Here is a 19,062-nt window from a genome sequence, read left to right as displayed (position 1 = left end):
CAGTGATTTTTGTAAATATCTGCTTATTCTGAATTTGGTGTTGTTTGAAACACATTTCAAACAAGTTTGGACAGGAGCAACAAAAGACTGGGAAAGTTGTGGAACGCTCCAAAAACACCTGGTTGGACCATTCCTGAAGTCATGACTCCCCGTGTTTCTGGTTGGAAAAAAAAAAACAGTTCACGTCTCTGTTAGGGCGTAGGAATGAGTTTAACATTGGGGGGACACATGTCAGAAACCCGGAAACCTGACAGATCCGTAAAAGTTGGACCGGGTTTGTTCCAGTGTGGGTCCAGCGTGTGATTTGTAGAGATTCTAATCTGAAGTTTTCAGATCCATTCACTTCCAGCAACATTTTTACTGGCATTGAGTTGTTAACAGCTCTACCAAAGTCTGATTTCCCCTCTGAACATCTTAGATGGTTTTATCTAAATAAGGTACAACTGTCCAATATTCCACAAAAAGCAAAATAAGAGAAAAACTATGAATGCAAATTTTATGCGGCAGAACTTCTTTTTTGCTTCCTTCCACTCAAATAAACATAATTTACACTATGACCCTTTGGACCCTGGTCCCACCTCGAACCAGCTGCAACAGCTAGTTACACATTGTTGATAATGGAATAGAATCAGTCACAGGGGCCATTGTTCTGCTGCATAAGTATTTTTACTTCTGCTGCTTTAAGTACATTTAGCTGATAATACTTCTGCTCTACAGTAAGTAGGATTTCAAATGCATGACTTAAAGTTGTGATGAAGTTTTCTGCAGCATTGATACATTTACTTAACCAGTATTACCAGTAATATAAGTGAAATGAGTTTAACATAAAAGGCAACTGAAAATGAACATATCGAGGTTCATTTATCTCTTTTCAAGACAACAGGCTTTTTAACAGTTTCACCTGTACTTAGTCTTAGTCTTACAACCTGTGACCTGAGTTTATGTTCTACTTCCTCACATGTAACAATGATCCAGTGGTGTCCTATCTGTTTCTGGCATGCCCCTCTTTGGAAGCCACAAAAGCATTTCATGCTCCTCCAATGTGTCAATGAATTGGAAATTTAACAATCAGGTTTATAGACCATTTTCACTGCAGATATTTGGACTTGTCATAGTAGGAAAGGCATAGGTGGAACTGATAACAATCACCATGGCTCCATTCCAGTAATGATCGCAGAGCAACGCAGCAGTCAGCAGTTATTAGTTACACCTGTGTGTGATGACTCAAAAGATGTGCTGGTGGAACCACAGTGGTGATCACTTTAAAGAAATAAATATAACACGTATTATTGTGTTATCCAACGGCACTGATAATTATAAACCATAATGATTACATGTTAACCTAGACTAGCAAGCGAGTGTAACAGCAGCAGGACGCTGAGAGCATCGCTGATTAGTAATAATGCATGAGGTGAATAATGTATGATTCTTGTCCGTTGTCTATCACTTGTGTTACAGTGATCACGCTCTGATTAAGCAGTGTTGTCAAGAAAAACGAATGGCGGAAAAAAGGAAAGTGGAAGAGCTTAAGCTGCTATTTCTCTAATGTCTCCAATAAAACAGATTTAGGGGAATGGGAAAGTTAAAGAAAGAAAGAAGAGGTTCCGCTTGGCTGCAGCCCTGTAACTATTGTACAGGACCAAAATGTAGTTCCTGGTTCCTCTGGTTGAAAAACACAAGTTTAGCTCCAGAGTTCCTCAAAAGGTTCTTGGCGCCCTGGTTTCAGTGGTGGAAATGTCCGTGCATTTGTCGAGGGCCTGAACAAAGGCCGACACTGCAAAAGGGAGGACAACTTCTGATGCACTCCGGTGGTGTTTAGATGTGTTTGTCATCAGATTTCAACTAAAATGAATAGAATTGCTGCTGTCAAGTGCTCACAAATGCTAAAATGTGGCTATGCGATCAGTAGCTGGTAGCTACTGCTTCATAATGTCACTTTAAGTATTGTAAAGCAGGGTAATAGAAGTGGTGATTAATGCTCCCTTCATTGTGATTTTTAGTAATACAGATTTAATTTGTGCATCAAATTCCACCCAACTCTGCCTTTTACACACCCACAGATGAACACACACTGCTGTAGCTCTCCTGGCCCTTTGCCCTTCTGGCTCTTCTCTGCAGAGTCAGGCAGAAGTATCTCCTCTCCCCTCAGCAGACTCTCCTTCAGGCATTTAGCTTGACACCCCTGTGAAGGGGTTGGGGGATGGTATATCTGATGTCAAGTGCAGACTGGTTCAGTTTGTCACTGTGTTCATGTAACTGCAACACGTGAAGTCTGTCTGTGTGTGCAAATTAATGATTGATGTTACCATTGCTCGTGTTCAGCAGGGGCCCAGCAAAGACAAGGCTGAGGATTATAGTCTGGCTTTAGTGGAATCTATTTGTTCTGAGTCAAAATGTCATCACAGGTGGCGTATGTGTGTGTTTGTGTGTGTGCATTGGCATTGTGGATCCATCATGTGTGCCTGTGTGTGCGTGTGTGCTGGGATGCAGGTGATTAGTAAGTTTGTTCTTTCACATATTGATACCAGGGGAACATTCCTGGAAACACAGCACGCCTGTTTGCACAGGTCAAGTACTGTGTATACATACACATGACTACACACACACACACACACACACACACACACACACACACACACACACACACACACACACACACACAGTTACTGTATACTGTAAGTGCACACCTCATCTTATAGGATACCATACTGGTCACATTTTGTGCCCTGCAGGCCATTACAACTGTATAATTTGACTACAGAAAGAGGTAATACACAGTGGGTGTTGTACGCAGAGCTCCCTCTTGTGTTCACTGGTGGATATGTCAAAAATGAGACCTTTTTTTCATATGGAGATATATTTAGAAATGACTATATTGGGAAATTTTGGAAAGAATTGGATTCAGGGCTAATTGGAAAAACGAAAGGAAGAGAGATGAGGCGTGGTGAAACATGACTACATTTTTTGATGTAATGAACACTCACTTCTCTGCTATATTTGATTTTTCTATGTTTCAAGGGGTGTAAGACTTTTTGTACACTGCTATATACATGGCTTTCACGCATTCTAGATGTGCATATAGTTTAAGTCTACACCCCTGACAGCGAGGCCCTAACGACAGGCTCATCCAGGAATGTGTGCGTGTGATGCCAGAAGGAGCTCGAGTTTACGCTGTGGGGCTGGATTAAGACAGCTGACGGTGTGGATGTCTGCTTGTGTGTCTGTGTGTAAATATCAGGTTAAGAGAAACGCTGAAATTGAATGTTCAGGGTTTATACATATTCCAAGAAAGTAGACACCCCCTCCAAATGGTGAAACAAAGATCACAATTTGTTTTTATACCAATTATTTGATACTTTTATTTCCATTTATAAGTATTCATCTCAAGTCGACAATTTACATCACAGCCCGTCAACTCACTGGAATAGTCTACGAGTGGAGGTGCTGTGTGTCAGCCGTAGAGGGAGAGGGGGAATGGTGGAAAGACTGAGGGACACCGGATAAGCCTAAAACAGGGGGGGCACAGGGGGAGGAAACTGTGGTTACTGCCGCCAGATCCATAATTCAGCCCAGGTCAACACAATGTTCGCCACGCCATCGTCATCGTCGTCATCATCGTTGTTGTCATCATTCAGTCCAGTGCTGTTGTGCAGAAGGGAATGCTGGGAACTTGGAGGACTCAGTGCAGTGGAGCTGGATGAGAGAGATGAGATGAAGAAGACAGGGAATGAAGGAACAGATGCTTTTAGGCGCCATTCACACCAGGATATTAACATGATCTGGACAGTCCATTAGTGCGACAGAAAAATAATCAGCAACTCTTTTATAAACCGATTTATCAGATCTTGATTTTCACATTAGTTCGGCAGGGCAGGCTGAGTATCCACTGCTGCTTCTAGCTTTTGCAGGACTAAACAAGCAAGAAGAGGTGAGGTTAGTCGACCTTTCAACATCACTCACTTTAAAGAATGTGGACACGCTGTGCGGACTGCAGTTACATCTAATCCGAGCACAATGCGAGCACCTCCAGAGGTGGTCTGGATGGTCCGATCAGTGTGATCACAAAGGGCTCTGCCTGCTCTGTACCTGGTATGAACAGATGTTTTTAAATGGTATCTTAGTCCTACGTTGCTGTCCAAAAGCCCAGCTGCCCCTGAGCACCGCCTCAGAGCTGTTAACTTGGCGGAAGGCTCTTGGTCTTGTTTCCTCTGTTCTTTAATGGAGTTCTTCCACTCAAATGTTGCACTAAATGTTTTTTCATGAGCTATTCGTAAGATATTATGGGCGACCTTCAGACCAGCTTTGAATTAATATTATAAATCGAGCAGTTTATGGTTCATTAAAAAGAGAAAATCTGGCTTCTCTGTTTTTATAGGTTTGCTGTTCTTCCACTCCATCACATCTGACTGGATTTTCAGTTTAGAGCTCCAAACAATGAACAATGACATTAAACAACAGAAAAAACTGCCCTGGTGGACAATCCACACACTTCTGTATGAACAGTTTTTATTGCAGCTACTTTCTGTGACTATGAATGAATCAGCAAATTAAATGACATCCTCACATTTCAGGTTGGAGGGCGACTCCTCATGATGTGCCCTCGGCTGCACTCTTCACACAAGCAGCAAAGGCCTCCATCAGATCTTTGCAGCCCTCGCCTCCCTTCTCTGCCACACTGGAACAGACATTCGTGACAGTTAGATCGCAGTCAAGACACATTTCAATACCTTAGCATTTCATTTCACAAATGGCTGCTGTGTTTCAATGTCACCTTCTCACACACAGATGGCATGAGAGCTGAAAGCAGAGAGAGGAATGACGGACTGCTTTAGTGTAGCTTTTGTCAGCAGGGATGGACTCAACTGAGTCCCAGTCAGACTAATTCTGTTAACACAACAAATGCTAGCTGCACGCGCTAACATGTTGTCCAACACTCCTCTGGTAGATATATGAAGGATTGTTTGGAGCTCACTTGAAATGAGACACAGAAAGTGACTCATGCTGACAGGCCGCCAAGTGATCTTCTCGTTTACAAGCTTTGACAATGAGTGGATTTCCAGTGAGATTTCCCCCAAATGACGACTGTTCTGTACGTTTGAAAAGCAGCGGCTGACAAAGACAGAAAAAGAATGAATGAATGAATGAATGAATGAATGAAGGAAGGATGAGAAAAAAGTGGCATGAAAGTGAGAGAAAGAGGGAATGCGGGCTAACAGATTATTTCAGGCTCCCGTTCAGGAGCAAACACAGCAGCCGACACTGCCACAGAGCATCAGGGTGATGGAGCGAGAGGGAGGGAGGGAGGGAGGGAGAGGAGGGAGACAGAGGGAGGAGTGGAGAATGGAGATGAAGCCATCTGTTTGATAGGACAGCAGAAAGGGAGGGGGGGAGGGAGGCTGTGTGGTAATGCAGAGATGACAGGACACAGGGGCTGGAGGTCGAGTGCACAGGAGGAGGGGCTTCATATACACCGATGTAAAGCCATTCATTGGCTCCTCCTGTCGCTTCATGAGGGCTGATCATCCCTCTGTTCTGCTCTTCCCTCCTCAACCCACTGAAGAGCAGGGCAGCAATCCTCATCTCCTATCAATCCCCCCACCCGGCTCCATTTCATCTTAAAGCAGCACCTGCTCAGTTTTTCTAAATTGATCCAGCATCTAGTTCTAATTTATAGGATAAGGTTAAACAGCCAGTTATAACCATTCAGAAAACACCTGTCACAGTACATTCCATCGTTAGTGGTGGGGTCCGCCAGTCCGGCGCCAGATTCAAACTACCTACATACGCACAGGGGACTGACAGGACACAGTGTATGCATGTGACCCAGCATGTTCTACTTTGACCTCACTGATATCAGCCTCACCATTTACTGCTCACTCCGACAGCTGCATCAGGATCTGCATCAGGTTTCTGCTAATGCTAATGTCCTACTGCAGTTACTTCACATTAAAAGTGTTCAGCTGGTGAAACAGGGGTGGCTTTTACCGTGTAGCAGTCACAGGACACTGTCCACAATCATTCAGAAAAGGGTGTCAAAAATGCCAAAAACCTAAATGAGAGCTGCACTGATTTAGAGCTGTGGATCGGGCTGCAGAGGTCTGTTAACCTCACCTCTTTCTAACTGCACTCCTCCAGATTTAGTCATTTTCAAACTGCTGTCACTTAAGGCTTCAAACAACTTATTTCACATATGCCGTAACACTTCTTAGGACCTGTAAACAGACTTGGGTGTATGGAATTGGCGAGTTTCCCTTTAAGATTGACAGCTTTAAAGGAATAGTCACTATACTATAGAATTGAAGGAGACGCTTGAGACCACTCATTCATGTCTGTATGTTACATATGAAGCTGGAGCCAGGAGATGGTCCACGAGAAGACCACTCTCAACTCGAAACAGCAATCAGTTTCATTTTCAGCCTTGTGAGATCATTTGAACACACACACACACACACACACAGTGGAGTAACATGTATTCTGCAAATACTGCGCCACACAGGGCCCTCTGTGCTGCTTTATCTCTTCGTATTGTGGCCGGGTGCCTGTTAGTGATGTAACATACAGCTGGCTGCTGCAGATTATCACTCAGCGCTTTACTTCGCCAGGAGGGATGGAGTGTGTGTGTGTGTGTGTGTGTGAGGAAAATGAGAGCCATTGAGTTTGTGTCACTGCAGGCGTCCATTTCTGGTGGTGTGTTCGTGTGCTTGGACAGAGTCAATGAGTGCTTATGATTGACGCGCGGCACTGACGACCCAACATCACAGCGTCTAATCTATCGTCCGATGATGATTTGGCTTCTGGGGTAAGGAGACAATGCTTCGGGGCTTACGGTGTAGCCGGCAAATATCCAGATAATGGATGTCCAGGCTGAGACTTCTGAGCAGCGGTCATTGTTTATAGTCGCACAAGCAACTTGAGTTTCAAACTTGACATTTCGACTAATCTCTGTAAACTGATATCTGCATATTATTTTTTTTAAAAAGATACTGAAAAGCTAAATCGTTGTCAGATGATGTGTGTTCTGAGATCACATTTTCGCCAATTTATTCACACCATTGGTCTACCACAACATACTGTATGTGTATCTGAACTGAGGTGGAGGGAGGAATCGTACCAGGTGGGGCTTTGTTACGCAACAGTGAAGTCAGACTCCTCCTGTCTTTGCAGTGCAAATGTGAGCTCTCCTCAAATTCCTACTTTTCAAAATAAAGGCACCGTTCCATTTCATCTCCTCTTCCTTTAATTTAAATGCAACACCATTAACCCTCATTAATTGGCTGTGCTGCAGATTCTCTCTCATCCGTTTCAACCGTTGCACAATGCACACAGTCCTGATAAAGATGCATACATATGAAGCGCACACAGGGGGATTAGAGCGAGAGCAGGGCAGGGTGGTCACGCACAGGCGGAGAAGGGAGAGCAGCCGATGACATCACCACCGCCATCATGCAATCTGAGACACAGCACGACTCTGAGGTCACGCTACAGGGTCATGGGGCAAAGCCGGGTTGTCATGGTGACCGGTTGAGACCTGAACACTTCGGCCAGTCCGGACTCAATTATATTTATTACATTATATGAAACAAAGCGTATTCAGACGTTCAGCCTTCCAGGGAATTAGCATAAGTGGTGAAACACTAGCCTGACCAGCATGATTTGTAACCTAAACCAACCTCGTGCCACTGAGCACTCCTGAGGCAGTGATGTCAGCATGTCCAGGTCTGACCAATCACCGCTCAGGCCGGCTGGAAGGGTGACGTCGTCCTCCCATGCTGGACACAATCAGGAAACGAAGGCTGAATTATTTAGACTGGGCTAGCTGTAGACTGTCCTCTGGGACAAATATGCATAATGGATCACTGAGCAGGTGCAGCAGTAAAAGTTGATGCAGAGGCCAAACATTAGTCAAGAGACCGTGTGATTAAGGCTGAGTGTGCAGTGTCATTATCTAGTGAGGAGCGCACAAGGATCGATACAGTATGCTTTGGCACCTTAGGCCAGTGTTTCTCCATGTTTTTATGTTTGTGACCCCTTAAAACAAAGCAGTGTCTACTACAGGTTGCTGTGACTACCAGTTAAAAAGAAGACTAATTTTCTTTCTTTCTTTGAATAATTTGCCAAAGATCTGAAATTAATCATAAATCATTCAGTTTTTCTTAACATGACATACTTAATAATCTCATGACCCCTCAGATTTACCTTGCAACCCTGGTTGAGACCTACTGGGAGAAATAACAGTGATAGGGTCTATATCCCCAGTTCATGCCTCTCATGTATTATCAGCACATTCGATTCCATGAGAAAAGATTTTGAGCCTGCTTTCCAAGATGTAACCGTATCTCCTCAGTCAGACACAGGAACTAATTTATGTCCTGATTTGCATTAAAAACAAGCTGAATGTGACATCAATAGTCATAACTTATAGAAAAAGATATTCATTTTGACATGTGTCACTTCTGTCTAGCGTCTTTTTGGGATTAGGAGTCAGTGGCAACTTGAAAAACAGGTTCAAAATCTTCGAGGACTCTGGAAATACCTCCAGAACAGAGCTAAGTGTTGGACCGCTGGAGAAGATGCTCTGTCACTCAAATGTAATGGCAACAAATGAGAGGCACAGACTGGGGCTGGGGTCTCAGATGGTGACGATCACCACGTTTTATCTCTGTTTTATCGCAGCACATCTTATTGGAATGGAGACTCTCACAGTCATCTGAACTGCTGCTGATTCTAAACATGTGCATCCTGCAGGGAGAGCCCCCCTGTGGACACTTTCTCTCCATATTTTCTTGAAGATTCTTGGAGTGACACAGACGTTCAGACAATTAAAAGAATTCTAAATATTAAGTCTGCTAACCAGGAAGCATGATTGATGGTGCAGCACGGGGGGGTTGAGAGGGAGGGGGCACACGGGTGCCAGTGTGACACAACTACAGCACAGCACTCAGATTACTGACTTCTGCCGAGTCACCGAATTCCATAATGAAAACCAGCACAGTTTCCACTGGCCAGTGCATGTCTGCACACACACATGCATGCAAGTGTGTGCATGCATGTGTGTGTGTGTGTGTGGAGGGCAAAGAAAGGGAAAAGGGTCTGTGTGCTTATGTTCAACTCTTGTGAAAGAGCCTGGGGTGTCAAAGTACGCAGGCTAGCCACCAATCAACATGTCAGCTATAGGAGTTTGTCTGTTCATGACAAATAATAGCAAAGAACTAACAGCTCAACCAGTCACATTCTGCACTGTAGGTCATCATGGACATTATAGATCCACCCTGTCCGTGTGTGTGTGTTTGTGTGTGTGTGTGTACACATCGATTATCCTGGCCCTACATACAAGTTTCAACACACAGACACACTGCAAATACCTTCAGGACATTTGTGCATTTGTTTAAAAAGTGAAATTTATCTCATGCTGAGGATATTTCAACTCATATCCAGAAGGTCTTTTGAAGATTCTTAAATAAATAAGTGCATCTTGAAACAATAAGGCAGGGCTCTGCTTTAGAGTGAAGCGAGAAAAAAACCTGAAAGAAGCTGATTTGCATTAAAAACAAGCTGAAATATTCATACTGCAACACATTTTCTCGCTTGTTTAAAGAAAGTAAGACAAAAATCACTTGATATGGAGATTTCTGCCATTTAAACAGCACTGCTACAGCAATGTTCAGGCAGTTGGATAGTGCATAACTGCTTGTAGCCAAAACCTTGACAAGGCATTAGAACTGCCAAACAAATGACTGGTTAGAGGGTCAAAATGGTTTATATGCTGTGCATTTTAAAGGCATGCCATGCTTTATCGTCTCACATGCGCTTCTAGTCTTCATCTCTGTGAGACTGGGCCTGCGTGACCTTGACAAGGTCATATCTACTGCTACTGAAAAGAAAAGTGTAATTAAAAATGAACTCTTCCATCAAACCACACACAAAGCCTGTCCTGAAACTGTGGACAAATGATCAAATCTGAGCTGGAGTGCGTGTACAGAGGTGTTCATCACCGCGTTGGCTTTAGGCCCCCACCATGGCCATGCCTCCATACACCATGGCTGAGTGCGAATGTGAGGCTGTAGCTCATTTGGCTGGCCTGGTTAAAAGACAGGTGTCGGATGGAGCAGCAACGTGATCTGCGGCGGGGAACATGTCACGGTGTCCTGCACGTACAGGCTCATTTGTACACACGTCTATCCACGCTGTCTATAAATATATAGGGGTTATGGTATTGATTACGCAGCATCGGCCATGTTGAATCTACAGCTGGCTTGAACCGTCTTAGCTGGAATAAAATGAAAGGCCCTGACAGGCCAGCAGTGTTCAGACTGCCTCTACATTTCCATTCAGCAAATATGTCGAAGAATTTGACACATAAGAGGCCACGTGCTGAGTGCTGAGTGGGGGCGCAGGAGTCCAGGTGGGAGGTGAGGAGTTGAAATTTGAATACAGTTTTCCTTAAGCAGACCTAATAACAGAATATAAATGATTAGAAACCCTGCACTGAAAGTATTCTGGGCTGGTTACTTTCATAGTGACCACCCTCAGCCTCAGTCGATGTCAAATTCTTACCTTGACACACTGCTGTCAGAGTTCAAAGCTGCTCGTTTAAATGGCACTAAAAATGGCAGCATATTAAATTTACCACCGGTCACATGGAACAAAGGAATCTGAGGAACACGGTTAACTTCCTAAGTTGAGAGGAGAAGAGGTTCTCAGCAGCCAACGTGTTTCCAGCTGACAGAGCAGACTGGAGTAATGCCACTGATGTTACACATCACAGTCTGTTCAGTTTGAAAGAGGCTGGAAGTATTTTCCATCTGTCCACACAGCAGTGCGATGTTAAACTAAATGCTCTTTCAAACAACCACAACCTATTTGGTCAAATGCCAATTTTGAACCTCAGTAGAGCGCTTCATAAATCTGATTTGTTGGTCAACAGCTGCTTATTTACATATCCAGCAGTTGCACAGTAACGCCACTTGGATCATTCATTTGGAGTTGTGTCAACCTGACAAATATTAACTCTCTTCCAGCTCTGGCTTTGGTCTCTTCCACCACTTGAGAACATCTGTCATTAAAGGTCATGGGACAAGGATCAAGAGCTAGCAGGTATCTAACTGTATACTGTGAGGGGCCACTGTGGCCCTCAGATTAACACTTGCAACTTAAGGCCCCATTTGCTTATGCAGCTGCCACCCGATTTCCGACCTTCAGGGTTCAGCATGTAATGTTAACATACAGTAATCACTTGAAACCACGACGCCTTATCACCATAAACCCACTGAACTGTGCTGGAAAACGGCCTTGACCAGAGTTCCCAGAGTTCCCAGACTTAGATTTTAACAAGCTGCAGTAAACGGCATGGCCCCTCCCCATGACTGCCCCGGGACTGAACACAGAGAAGAACAATGTGTGCAGCTTTGACAAGAGCAGCTCCAGTTATTTAGTAACAGTGGATCATTTAGATTAAAAAGCCTAAACACAGAAAGAAATATCAAACTACCGAGCCTGTAAATTCAAAGGGATCCTGAAGTCCTCAGACGCTTAATAAAGAAGTGAAAAGGGGGGAGGGCAAAGTTGGCACATGTACAAATTTGACACGACTAGCCAACCATCCACACCTTGCCCTGCCAGCCCTCCCTCCTCCATCTCAACCTGCTGTCTTATCTAAAGGCTTCACACATCCACCACCACCACCTTATCAGGCCTGACAGTCAGGCTGGAACAGACTTGCAGCCTTTACTGTGAAAAGAAATGTGTGTGTTTCACACAAATATGATCACAAAAAGGCTAAATTACAATATTCAATTACACCTCAAGTGTTCAAGACATGTATCATGATAATCCATTTCATCAGAGCTTAAAGCCCCAGCTTAGTGACCATCCACCAAAACCCCCATCAGTCAAAATGGACTGCTCCAGAGAAGAGGTGTGGATGGCTAATGTGCAGAAGCCAAGAAGATGTGCAGCAAAGTGTTATGTCATTGCACGTCTCTCTGAGCTGCACACGCACGGAAAACGTCGGCTGCAAATACATGCAACAAAACCCCAAAATATCATTGAGCTGGTGTCCCTGACCGTTGACGGGAGGCCGCGGGGACAAACGGAACAAGCTAACGCAAGGTATTCTGGGGAAGGGGAGGCTAGTGACGCAAGCAGATTCCCAGCCTTCATCCATGCGTACGGACGAGCATCAAGCATCACCCCGCTGCCACGCATTATTAATCCCCAAATCACTCACCCAAAAGAGGGTACCCCAAGTTTTCATAACCTTAGCCCCTGCCCCCAGCTGCGCTGTCGAGTTCAGTCACGTTTCAACACGCAACACTTCATTCTGTCTGGGCGGTTTTCAGCACTAACCATCGCTTCCTATGAGCAGACTCCATTTTAACATGGCGCATTTTAGGATGCTGCGGTTCTCATTCAGTCGCTAGAACGGCGCCGCGACAGATCAGCTCAGAATTTTGAGGAATATTTAGTCTAAGCTTGGACGTGATGTGCAGCCATTGGGCAGCTCGTTAGGTCACGTTCAAGCACATCACCAGCGATTCAAATGGTGGGGCTTCTCCGCCGTCAGCTGTTCAACATCTCAGCGAATATGAACGTTTAAAGGGAACTCTTGAAGCTTGAGGAGAAGTTGTGGAGCATTCGGAGGTGGTCCAATGGCTGCAGGAGCTTTCTATGCGCCCACTGAGCTTGGTGTTGGATGAAGGACTGTTCTTCATGGAGGGGAAAGACACACATTCACACTTTTTTCTCTTATGCACACCTCAATGCAACATGCACCCGGTCACCTACCATTTGTCCAGGTCAGCCTTGATGCTGGCACAAGCAGCAGGGACGGGGGCCTCGGCGGGGGCGGCGGCGGTCTCTGAGTCCGACATGTCTGTGGTGCTGCTGTGTGGTGTCGAGGGTGCGTGTTCCTGTCCTCCGAACGCCTATGGATCCCAGAGCCACCACGGAGACGGAGAGAGAGAGAGACAGAGAGACAGAGAGATAGTGGAGTTGAGAGTGAGTTGGTGAAAGGGGAGGGCGCACGAGAGGAGGTGGGAGGAGATAAACATGTGAGAGGGTAGCACACGTGTGCACACAGCAGTCAGGGCGGGGGGGTACAAGGGTGAAGGGGCAGTGACCTCGTCTGAAGTATAAAGGCAGAGGATTGGCCAACAAGGACAAAAGGAGGAAGTGGCGCGTTGAGGTTCCTCACTGATGACAGGTTCATCATGTGGTCTGATGCCTCCAGGACTACAACACCGATCATCAAACATCAAGCAGGGCTACCACCGAGGCTGCAGCCAACAATTACTTTCATCCATCTGCCCATTATTTACACAGTAAGATTTTTTAAATTTCCACTAGTCCATAAAATGTTAAGATAAAATGCTGATCATAACTTCCCAGAGCCTAAAGCGAGGTCTTCAAATTGCATCTTTTGTCCAACCAACAGTCCAAAACTCAAAGACTCTTCATTTACGCTCATAAATAACAAAGAAAAGCAGCTAATCTTTACGTTTAAGAAGAAGCTGGAACAAGCGTTAAACATTTGTGCTTGAAAAATGACTGACACTCTAAATAAAGACATTCATATATTTCATAGCCCACACACTGTGTGTGTCTGTGTGTCTGCAACATGATCAGACTGACAGCTCAACCTGTCCATTGAACAGTGCCACCTAGTGGCCGCTTTGAGCAAGAGGTTGCAGCATCGTGCTGCTGCAGTCTTCCTCACAGCACATGGCAGCCATGCTTCAAAGGTCAGGGAACACAACAGCAAAATGACAAAGTGGCAGGAAATGTGTCTCTAATGAGTGTCTTTAATAATCAGTAATCATTTGCATTATATACATCATAGTATATTGTGTATATACTGCATATATTCAACACCAAGTGGGAGCAGTGGCCTCATTGACCCATGTGTCCTTGTAGGGACGAACTCACTGTTTTTCCAAGGTCACAGTCAGAACGTCACCTGGAAACGTCTGAACTGTAACCAACTCTCATTGTCACCATCAGTAACTCTGCTGATTTCTCTTCTTCTGACTCAGTAAATGTTCTCACAGTGACTTTCATCTTAAAATCCACGAAACTGAGAAAACTGACAGCTGGAGCTCGCGAACGTCCTTCTTCTACTCTCTGTTCTCATCTATTAATCGACTAATCGCTCCAGCTCTAGTTTGGACTCAGACAGCGGTGGACTGTGGTTTTAGTTTGGACTGTCAGATGAGATTTTGAGCCTGTGATGCTGAATGCTCTCAGTAAGATTTGTTATCTGGGCCTACCAAACACAACCAGGCCAGCAGCCACCAACCTCAACGGTGTTCAATAGTTTCTCTCCTCACAGGAAAATGATGGAACTGGGTCTGAATGACTACAGGATTGCCTGCAGTAACTAGCGTTTGGCGAGAAAAAACTCGTTTTTTTTTTTTTTGCTTTCAACATTTTTTTCAACACATGGAGCACATGTGGAATTAATTTGCCTCTGTGTTATCAGCCTACCTCATACTGTGCAAATAAACCACCTAAATAAACCCTAATTATGTGATTTGGGTGAACGGCCCCTTACATTAAACAGACGTTGTGCAACAACCTACAAGACACGTGAACGCACCGCCGCTGCCCTGCATACACACTGCTGGAAAACGCACCAGCTCGGCACCTCCTCTGCAAAGTTTGCACTCAGACTCCACACCTGTACAGACACCAGTGACCCCATTCAGCTTCTCTCATCCGAAAACACTCCAAGCATTGCTTCACGTCATTAACCTTTCTATCTAATCTTACCTGGACTGGCGTCTCTCACCTGAGTCGTGCGTATCCACCGCTCTTCGCGGCTGCACACCTGGTGAACCTAAGTTTACGCAAGCCTATGAATTGTGGGATATGTAGTCGTGAGGGTGCGAGGTTCACAAGCTCAGGCTGCAGACATTGCTGGGTAGATTTAGCAGCTAAGGCTAAAGGGACGACACTTGTGGGACGTGTTTGTTATATCAGACTCAGCTCACATTCACTGGCCTCTGCTGTTTCCTGAATTAGAGCTCATTCATATTCCACATAGAAAAAAAAGCGTGCAGTGCCTAAATTACATTAGCATTAAATGTCAACCAATTACCCCCCAGCATGGAAAAACCTCCTCTTCTCACCTCCATTAACAGAAATAATGCTCGCTCATGCATAAAGTCTTTGGCATGAAGACACAAGATAAAACAAGCACAACTTCTGTCCCAAAGTAGAAAAAAAAAGTCATGTAGTATCACAGAACACTGGATTATTCATCAAAGTGCACAGTTTTCAAATCATGCATCAAAGTTTTTGAGCAACAAAAAGTTTCTCTTTGAATCCCATAGTAATATACTTCAGTGGGACTCTCACTGAACACCACAGAGAGACTCCATGCACTCAGAGGCGAGAGGGAACATCATGTACTTTAAGTACCATGAGTGGCTTCCTGTGCACAAACCCACCACATGAGACTGAATTCAGAAAGCTATGCTGTTATACCTACCTGCCTGCAGATGGGACGTCTTGGTCCTGAGTGGGACACTCAAAAAGTGAGTCTAAATGTGTGCAGGAATCACCAGAAAATGCAAGGGGGGGGGGGCTTTAGTGTCCTGCGGCTGCTCTGTTGTGAGTGTGAGCTCACTGAAAGGGGGTGTGTTGCTCTGGTTTACGATCATGCGTGCGTGTGTGTGCATGTGTTTGCTCGTGGTATGTGCACTGCCAGGAGCACAAAGACCAAGACGAGGGGGGGTGGGGGGTGGGGAGAAGGAATTGGAAGGAGGCTTGAGAGGAGAGAGCTGCAGACTGACAGAGAGGATTCCATGAGGGTCAAACAGTCCCATAAAAGAGGCCACATGTACTCATGATCGCACATACATGTCTGCAAGGTCGCAAACATGGCTCCTGAGGTTCTCCTGTTGTTTCCTCACAGTCTGTTCTCCACTTCAGACTGCATTATCTGTGTCTGCGTGCAGGTTCCTCCCTCATATGCATAAAGATAAGGCCCTCAGGTTTCACGCTGACTTTGCACAAGTAAAACCATACTTTACATGTTCAAACACCCTCAACACACACACACACACACACGCACACACACACCCTTTTTTTTGTTTTGTAAGCCGAAGCCTGCAACATGAACCTGTTTTCCTGACAACAAGTGGGCATATGCTTGCCGGAACTAGGGATTAGAACAGAATGTGTGTGCGTGTGTGTGCCACCTGCAAGGTATGCGTGGTACCTTGCAGGTGATACAATCAGAGGAGTCTTCAAAGTCAGCCTGTAGGTCACACACAGGAGGCCTGCTGCGCATGTGTGTTTACACATGTACAGTCCTTCATGTGTGGCTCTGTAGATTAAATGGAGGAAGGGCAATATAAAGGTCACCTGTGTGCTTCTGAAGAGGAGGAACCGGGACCATGAAGTGGGCTGAGGCTGCCATGAACTCAACCCATATGATCTGTTTGGAGCCCTCTTTAACAGCTCAAACACACACTGAACATTGTTTTCTCAGCTTGATGCTTCATGAGTTTTCCTAGTTTCATGAGAATTTTGTGAGAATTGCATATGAACTATAAGTAAAAAGTCTATGATTTTGAACTACAGAGATATTTGTGTTGTGTTACTTCAGTCAGCTGTGAAACATGGTTAATACAACAGATTTTCACATGCTCTGGATCTGTGGCTGGTGTGGACAGGTCTGTCCTCAACCTTCCACAATAAGTCTATTTGGATTTGTGTAATTATAATTTTAAGTAACAAGAAGATGAAGAGGAGGCTTGACCTCTCTGTGGGCCACTAGACCCCAAACACAACTACTGTCACAGTGTAGGATGACTGTATATTTCCCTGTCTGTGAATGGCTTTCTGACAACTAAAATTAATCTATATAATCTATGTAACATACAAAACATAAAATACTTCCCCTATAGTGTCATTTCAAAACTTTGTGGTCATTCCTGTATTTTCTCGCCTTTATCATGCAGAGGGAGGGCTTACCTCTTCAATTCTCTTCTACAAATTAGGTCTGCCGTTCCACACATGCCCACCAGACGTCGCCATTGAGCTCCTGCCTCTGTTTTACCAGAACTAATGTCTGCAGTGCATATTTCCCTGATTGTAAAAGATTGTTAAAATGCAGCTTTTTGACCTGGAAAAAATAACTGAAACTTGGAGCACTTCCATCTGTAACCTGAAACCTCTGTTATGTGATGATAGATAAATCAGATTTTTTTTTCCAGACAATGAGGAGGTCATACCAACAAAACAGGGTTAAATAAAATAAAATAAAAGCTGAGAACAGATGAGTAACTCACTAGTGAATATTCGCTGTACAATAATCCAGTAAAATATTGTCATTAGTGGTTCAGTCAAGTTAGTGTACATGTACTTATTTTGATTTGATTGGTTATTATACCCACATGTGTGACGGCGGGTGCAGAGAGAGACCCAGGAGCGGAAACGGAGAAGGTTAACAAAAGTTTATTTTGCAACAACAGGCAATAACTGAAACAATCGCTGGCAGCGTGAGGTCCAAACAAAACACGAACTCAGAGAGGTCCAGAGAGTGCTGGGCTGTGTGGGCAAGGGAGGCACTGGAACAAAGAGAGAAGAGACAAACAATTAATCAAAAAAAGTTCAGCAAGCTATCAAAACGTACTATACCACAGGAGACTGAGACCAACTGATACCACGGTACGTGGAAGTATACTCTGGCGTCGAGGAGCGTCTCCGCAGAGGTTAAATAGGCGTCCTAATTCAGGAAGTGAACTCAGGTGTGCCCAATCACTCCTCGACGCATCGGGGGGAAGGGAGCCTCAGGAAAACCAAAACGTAAAGTTACAGCCCACAAAACAGAACACAGGAAATGGACCTTCAAAATAACAGCACAGACAATACCAACCGCCACAGTACCCCCCCCTCAACGAACGCCTCCAGGCGTTCTACCCGGCTTGTCCGGGTGAGCGGCATAAAAGTCCCGAAGGAGAGAGTCATCCAGAATGAGTCCCCTGGAGACCCAGGAACGCTCCTCTGGACCGTAACCCTCCCAATCCACCAAGAACTGGAAACCACGGCCGCGTGGACGGACATCCAAGATCCGTGACACCGTGTAGGCGGGATGACCATCAATGAGGCGGGGGGGAGGTGGGGCGGCGGCCGGCGGGCTGAGCTCGCTGGAATGCACCGGCTTCAACAGGGAAACATGGAAGGTGGGGTGGACCTTCATAGAGTCTGGTAGCTTGAGCCTGACGGCAGACGGATTAATGATCTTCAACACCTCGAAAGGACCGACAAAACGGGGAGAGAGCTTACGTGACTCGACATCCAACGGAAGATCCCGTGACGACAACCACACCTGCTGACCCGGTCGGTACTCGGGGGCGGAGACGCGGCGAGCGTCGGCCAGCCGTCGGTTCCTCTCCGTGGAGCGGGTGAGAGCAGCTCTGGCAGACTGCCATACCTCCTTAATCCTCCGGAGGTGCTCCTTCACAGAAGGGACGGATACCGCAGTCTCCTGCTCGGGAAACAAGGGAGGTTGATAACCCAAACAGCACTGAAACGGTGACATACCTGTGGCCGAACAGGAGAGGGAGTTGTGGGCATATTCTATCCAAGGCAGGTGTGTACTCCAAGAGACGGGATGATGAGCAGCCACGCAGCGAAGAGCGGACTCCAGATGTTGGTTAGCTCGCTCTGTCTGGCCGTTACTCTGGGGATGGTAACCAGAGGACAGACTTGCCGTGGCCCCCACCGCCTTACAGAACTCCTGCCACACCTGGGAAGCGAACTGTGGACCCCGGTCCGAGACCACGTCGAGGGGAATTCCGTGAAGCTTGAACACATGAGTCACGAGTAGACTAGCAGTCTCGAGGGCAGAAGGCAGTTTAGGCAGAGGAACATAATGCACAGACTTGGAAAAGCGATCAATAATAGTTAAGATGACAGTGTTACCTTCAGATGGAGGAAGACCAGTAACAAAGTCCACGGCGATGTGAGACCATGGGCGGCTTGGGACGGGCAAGGGGTGCAGTAACCCCGCAGGGGGATGATGAGAAGCTTTTCCCCTGGCACAGACAGAGCAAG

At 45.5% G+C, this 19,062-nt stretch overlaps 1 long non-coding RNA gene across 2 annotated transcripts; it reads right to left on the bottom strand.

Moving 5' to 3' along the window:
- Positions 1-3,351: 3,351 nt before the first annotated feature.
- On the bottom strand, positions 3,352-15,625 carry LOC121621295. Of its 2 annotated transcripts, none has more exons than XR_006007620.1 (4): positions 15,488-15,625; positions 12,784-12,923; positions 4,565-4,675; positions 3,352-3,693 (listed from the first exon to the last, which is right to left on the bottom strand). It is a non-coding gene; the product is annotated as an uncharacterized LOC121621295 (long non-coding RNA). The 2 variants fall into 2 exon arrangements; XR_006007621.1 differs by lacking the exon at positions 15,488-15,625 and adding an exon at positions 14,767-14,788.
- Positions 15,626-19,062: the final 3,437 nt, after the last annotated feature.

This window comes from Chelmon rostratus, chromosome 17 (assembly GCF_017976325.1).
Source record: "Chelmon rostratus isolate fCheRos1 chromosome 17, fCheRos1.pri, whole genome shotgun sequence".
In the NCBI taxonomy this organism is placed as follows: domain Eukaryota; kingdom Metazoa; phylum Chordata; class Actinopteri; order Chaetodontiformes; family Chaetodontidae; genus Chelmon; species Chelmon rostratus.
This window is presented reverse-complemented; position numbering and strand designations above follow the sequence as displayed.